Here is a 7,219-nt window from a genome sequence, read left to right on the forward strand (position 1 = left end):
CCAACTGATTTTTGTATGTTTATCTTGTATCCTGCTAATCTGCTGAATCTTTCTATTAATTCCAGTAGTTTTCTTGTGGAGTCTTTTGGGTTTTCTATATATAGTATCTTATTATCTACAAATAGGAACAGTTTAACTTCTTTATTACCAATTTGAATACTCTTTATTTCTTTTTCTTGCCTTATTGCTCTAGCTAGGACTTCCAGCACAATGTTAAATAGGAATGGTAATAAAGGGTATCCTTGTATCATTTCTGTTCTTCAGGGAAATGTTTTCAGCCTCTCTCCATTAAGGATGATGTTGGCTGTTAGTTTTGCATAGATGCCATTTATTACGTGAGGAATTTCCCTTCTATATCTATTTTATTGAGAGTTTTTATCAGGAATTGGTGTTGGACTTTGTTGAATGCCTTTTCTGCATCAACTGAGATGATCGTGTGATTTTTTTCTTTCCTTTTATTTATGTGGTGGATTACTTTGATTGATTTTCTAATGTTGAACCAGCCTCGCATACCTGGTATGAATCCTACTTGGTCATGTATATTATTTTTTTTCATATGATGTTGAATTCTACTGGCTACAATTTTGTTGAGAATTTTTGCATTGATATTCATGACAGATATTGGTCCATAATTTTCTTTTTTTGTGGTGTCTTTGCCTGGTTTTGGTATCAGGGTTTTGCTGGCTTGATAGCATAATTCAGAAGTATTGCTTCCTTTTCCATGTTCTGAAGTAGTTTGAGTAGTACTGGTGTAAGCTCTTCTCTGAATGTTTGGTAGAATTCTCCAGTGAAGCCACCTGGGCCAGGGTTTTTTTTATTGGGATTTTTTTTTTAATTACGTTTCAACCTCTTCTCTTGTTATGGGACTGTTCAGATTTTCAACATCATTTTGTGTTAGTTTGGGCAGGTAGTATGTTTCTAGAAATTTGTCCATTTCCTCTAGGTTTTCAAATTTGTTGGAGTATAGTTTTTCATAATGCTCTGTTATGATCCTTTTTATTTCAGCTGGGTCTGTTGTAATGGACCCCATTTCATTTCTTATTTGGGTTATATGTGTCCTCTCCTGTTTTTCTTTTGTCAGTTTGGCCCGTGGTTTGTTGATTTTGTAGCTCCTTTCAAAGAACCAACTTTTGGTTTTGTTGATTCTATTGTTTTTTTATTCTCTAGTTCATTTATTTCTGTTCTGACCTTTATTATTTTCTTTTTTCTGGTGGCTGTGGGCTCTTTTTGCTGTTCTCTTTCTATTTGTTCAAGTTGTGTAGCTAATGTTTTGATTTTGTCCCTTTCTTCTTTTTTTTGATGTGTTTATCTATTGCAATAAATTGACCTCTGAGGACTGCCTTTACTGTGTCCCAGAGATTTTGGTATGATGTGTTTTCATTCTCATTTGATTCTAGGAATATTTTTATTCCATCTCTGATTTCTTCTATTACCCAGTGGTTTTTAAGCATGGTGTTATTTGGTTTCCACGTAATTTTTTCCCTTGCTCTTCCTGTTGTTAATTTCTACCTTGATGGCGTTGTGTGTCAGAGAAGATACTTTGCATTATCTCAGTGTTTCCGATTTTGTTGAGGGTTGCTCTGTGGCCTAAGATGTGGTCTATTCTGGAGAAGTTCCATGTGAATTGGAAAAGAATGTGTACTTTGCAGGCGTTGGGTGCAGTGCTATATATATGTCTATGAAGTCAAGTTGGCTGATTGTGCCCGTTAGCTCTTCTGTATCTTTGTTGAGTTTCTTTCTAGATGTTCTGTCTTTTACCGAGAGTGGTGTGTTGATGTCTCCTTTTCAGTGCTGTTAGAGTTTATGTATTTTGGAGCCTTGTTAATTCTGTTCCATTCATCAATGTATCTGTTGTTGTACCATTACCAGGCTGTTTTGACAGTTTCTTATTCCTTTCAGAGCTTCGCTGAGTTCTTTATCTCTTCATTCGAGGCTTAGTGTTCCAGGGTCGACGTTTGTTTCTGTTTTACTTCATTTTTCAGGTCTTTGCTGTGAAGGGACAGCATGGTGCTTCCATCTATAGTGCCATGTTGGCCAGAAGTCCACAACAAACAATTTTTAAAGTAAGTATGTTCCATGCAATATTTGGGACATAGTTACACTAAAAAAATTAAAATTTCTTATTTATCTGAAATTAAAATTTAACTGGCTATCCTGTTGGCAACACTACACACCAAACACCTGCCCTCCGGTCAGGAGAGTCTTCTTCATGCTCAAAGGACACCACTTTGCATAAGTTAAAGATTGAAACCACCTCTCTCCTCTCTTTCTAAGAGGAACTGAAAGGAGAATGCTAAAATTATAAATGTATCTCCAATTTCACAATAAGTCACTGAAGCTTACACACAGAGGTTTCTCAGAGCTCCATGGCCTGTTGCCTCTGCACCGACAAAGAGCGGTGGGAGTGTGGTGGGAAGTTCAGGTTTAGGATCCTAACTAGGTTAGGGACACTATTCTATGAACTGGTACTAAGTCCACATTGTACGACTGTTGTAGAGCTAACATATGAAGTGCCTGGTGCATAATAGGCATTCAATGATAATGTTATGGCATAGTGTCTAGTACATAATAGGTTCAGATGTGCAGTAAAGGGATGAAACGTATACAGCACCAGCCAGGAGTCTGCGGGCCACATTCATTTGAGGGGGAAGTAGGAAAACTAAGCCCCTCCCTGGCCCAGTGTAGAACCCTCCAAAGAAGACGACCTCAGACTGAAACAGAATCTACTCAGCTTCATCCTGTGCAGGGCTTGCTATGGGTACTAGCAGGTGTGGTATATATTTATTATTGCATATGAGTTACAGAGAGTTAGCATTCTAAAATGAGAACTTGGCCATCCTGAACAAATTTTTTGCTCGTTTTATAAATTCTGCATAAAAGCATTTCATCCCTCCATGGATTGTAAAGTACCAGGGTGAGAAGGCAAATACCTGTATGATATGATCAGAGCACCTGGGATCACTAGAGTTGGTGTCATCCAGTGCGGTAACTCATGGTATCATTACCCCCCTCCCCCCACCAACTTCCTCCTGTACCAGACAATACAGAATTCTTAGTAATGTTTTTTGTGCTAATATTACCATTAATTGTAATTCCCATAAATAACTCCCTTTCCTTTAATTACTACTTCATTCTCCAAAACAGTTTCGTGTGTGTGTGTGTGTGTGTTTTAGGTGAAAGTTTACAGTGCAAATCAGTTTCTCAATCAAAAACTTATACACGAAGCGTTTTGTGACATTGGTTGCAATTTCCACAATGTGTCAGCACTCTCCCCCTTTCCCTTTATACACCAGGTTCTCCATGTCCATTCATGCAGTTTTCCTATTCTTCCATGCCTTCTTCTTTTTGTTTTTGGGCAGATGTTGCCCACTTGATCTCGTATACTTGATTGAACTAAGAAGCACAGTCCTCATTTGTGTTGCTTGTTTTATAGGCCTGTCTAATCTTTGGCAGAAAGGAGGACTTCAGGAGTGGCTTCAGTTCTGAGCTAGCAGGAGGTCCAGGGGCCATAGTCTCAGAGGTTCCTCCAGTCTCTGTGAGACCAGTAAGTCTGGTTTTTTCTTTGGTGCATTTGAATTTTCTTCTACATTTTTCTTCCACTGTCTGGAGCCCTCTATTGTGATCCTTGCCAGAGTGGTCTGTGGTGGTAGCTGGGCACCATCTAGTTCTTCTGGGCTCAGGCTGGTGGAGGTTGTGGTTCATGTGGTCCATTAGTCCTTTGGACCAATATTTCCCTTGTATCTTTGGTTTTCTTCATTCTCCTTTGCTACGAACATGATGATACCAATGAATTTATCTTAGATGGCTGCTTGCAAACTTTTAATACTACAGACGCTACTCACCAAAGTAGGATGTAGAACATTTTTTTATGAATTATGTTTTGCCAATTGACCTAGATGTCCCCCTAGACCATTGGTCTTCAGCCCTCAGCCCCAGCAACTTGCTGCCTCAAGGTGTTTGGATGTGTCTAGGAAGCTTCTATGACTTTGCCTTGGTCAAGTTGTACTGACATCCCCTATATTGTATGTTGTCTTTCCCTTCACCAAAGCTGACATTCTTCTACTATCTAGTTAGTAATTTCCCCTCCCCAACCCTCTTCTACCTCGTAACCATGAAAGATTGTTTTTTCTATGCGTAAACCTTTTCTTGTTTTTTTTTTTTTATAATAGTGGCCTCTTATAGTATTTGTCCTTTTGTGATTGACTTATTTCACTCAACGTAATGCCCTCCAGATTCCTCCATGTTGTGAGCTGTTTCTCAGAGTCATCATTGTACTTTATTGTTACATAGTATTCCATTGTGTGTATGTATCATAATTTGCTTATCCATTCATCTCTTGGTGGGCACTTAGGTTGTTTTCATCTTTTTGCTATTGTGGATAATGCTACCATGAACATGGATGTGCATATGTCTATTCGTGTGACAGTTCTTATTTCTCTAGGATATATTCCTAGGAGTGGATTTGCTGAATCTTATGGTATTTCTATTTCTAGCTTTTTAAGTAGGTACCCCTATTGTTTTCCATATGGTTGTACCATTGTACATTCCCAACAGCAGTGCATAAGAGTTCCAATCTCCCCTCAACTCTCCAACATTTGTTATTTTCTGTTTTTTTGAACGGTGCCAGGAATTGGGGTGAGATGGTATCTCACTGCAGTTTTGATTTGCATTTCTCTAATGGCTAATGATCGTGAGCATTTCCTCATGTGTCTGTTAGCTGCCTGAATGTCTTCTTTGGTGAAGTGTCTGTTCATTTCCTTTACCGATTTTTTAATTCAATTGTTTGTTGTTGTTGACGTGTTGAAGTATTTTGCAGATTTTCAGGATTAGACCTTTGTTGCATATGTTGAAGACAAAAACTTTCCTAGTCTATAGGTTCTCTTTTTACTCTTTTTGTGAAGTCTTTTGACGAGCGTAAGTGTTTAATTTTTAGGAGCTCCTGGTTATCTAGTTTATCTTCTCATATTTATTAGTGTTAGTTATCATTTGTATTGTATTTATGCCATGTATTAGGCCCCCAGCATTTCCCTATTTTTTCTCCCATGATCTTTATTGTTTTAAGTTTTATATTCAGGTCTTTGATCTATTTTGAGTTAGTTTTTCAGTTTGGTGTGAGGTATGGCCCCTGTTTCATTTTGTACAGTTAGTCATCCAGTTTTGCCAGCACCATTTGTTAAAAAGACTGTCTTTTCCCCATTTAATGGACTTTGGTCCTTTGTCAAAGATCAGGTAGCCCTAGGTGGATGGATTTATGTCTAGGTTCTTGACTCTGTTCCATTGGTCTATGTGTCTGTCTTTGTACCACGACCAGGCTGTTTTTACTACTGTGGCTGTATAGTAGGTTCTGAGATCACATAGTGGGAGGCCACCTACTTTGTTCTTTTTCTTCAGTAATACTTTGCTTATCCAGGGCCTCTTTTCTGTCCATATAAACCTGGTGATTAGTTTTTCCATCTCTTTAAAGAACACTGTTGGTATTTGGATCTGGGTTGCATTGTATCTGTAGATTGCTTTGTATCTGTATCTGTAGATTGCTTTGTATCTGTATCTGTAGATTGCTTTGTATCTGTATCTGTAGATTGCTTTGTATCTGTATCTGTAGATTGCTTTGTATCTGTATCTGTAGATTGCTTTGTATCTGTATCTGTAGATTGCTTTGTATCTGTATCTGTAGATTGCTTTGTATCTGTATCTGTAGATTGCTTTGTATCTGTATCTGTAGATTGCTTTGTATCTGTATCTGTAGATTGCTTTGTATCTGTATCTGTAGATTGCTTTGTATCTGTATCTGTAGATTGCTTTGTATCTGTATCTGTAGATTGCTTTGTATCTGTATCTGTAGATTGCTTTGTATCTGTATCTGTAGATTGCTTTGTATCTGTATCTGTAGATTGCTTTGTATCTGTATCTGTAGATTGCTTTGTATCTGTATCTGTAGATTGCTTTGGGTAGAAGTGACATTTTCACAATGTTAAGTCTTCTGATCCATTAGCATGGTATGTTCTTCCATTTATGTATTTCTCTTTTGGTTTCTTGCAACAGTGCTTTGTAGTGTTCTTTGTATAGGTCTTTTACAAATAAGGAATAAGGAAGACCGAAGAAAAACTGATGCATTTGAATTTATGATGTTGGCAAAGAATACTGAATAAACCATGGACTGCCAAAAGAATGAATAAGTCTGACTTGGAAGAAGTACAGTCAGAGTGCTCCTAGAATAGAGGATTGCGAGACTTAATTTCATATACTTTGGACATGTTATCAGAAGGGACCACTTTGGACATGTTATCAGAAGGAACCAGTCCCTGGAAAAGGACAGCATGCTTGGTAAGGTAGAGGGTCAGTGAAAAAGAGGAATACCCTCCAGGAGATGGACTGACACAGTGGCTGCAACAATGGGCTCAAACATAGCAATGATTGTGAGGATGGTGCAGGGCTAGGCAGTGTTTCATTCTGTTGTACACAAGGTGGCTATGAGTCTCAACCAACTCAACAGCACCTAATAACAACAACAGGTCTTTATTCCTAAGTTGTCTTTTTTTTTTTTCTATAGGGTCACTATGAGTTGGAATTGACTTAGTAGAAACAGGTTTGGTTTTGGTTTTATAAATGGTATTGTTTTCCTGATTTCTTTTTTGAAGTTCTCATTGTTGATATACAAGAATCCAACTGATTTTTGTACGTTGATCTTGTATCTTGCTACTCTGCTGAATCTTTTTCTTAGTTTCAGTAGTTTTCTTGTGGAATCTTTGGGGTTCTCTATGGATAGTATCATATCATCTGCGAATAGGGATAGTTTTGCTTCTTCCTTCCCAATTTGGATGCCCTTTATTTCTTTTCCTTGCCTTATTGCTCTAGCTAGGACTTCCAGCACAATGCTAAATTGGAGTGGTGATAAAGAGCATCTTTGTCTTGTTCCCAATCTCAGGAGGAATGCTTTCAGCCTCTCTCCATTGGGGATGATGTTGCTGTTGGTTGTGCATAGCCAAAACCAAACCAAATCCACTGCCACTGAATTGATTCTGGCTCATGTATATAGCGACCCTATAGGACAAAGTAGAACTGCACCATAGAGTTTCCAAGGAGTGCCTGGTGGATTCGAACTGCCGACATCTGGGTTAGCAGCTGTAGCACTTAACCACTACGCCACCAGGGTTTCCTGGTTGTGCATAGATGCTCTTTTTTATGTTGAGGAATTTCCCTTCTATACCTATTTTATTAA

This window comes from Loxodonta africana, chromosome 14, assembly GCF_030014295.1.
Source record: "Loxodonta africana isolate mLoxAfr1 chromosome 14, mLoxAfr1.hap2, whole genome shotgun sequence".
Lineage (NCBI taxonomy): Eukaryota > Metazoa > Chordata > Mammalia > Proboscidea > Elephantidae > Loxodonta > Loxodonta africana.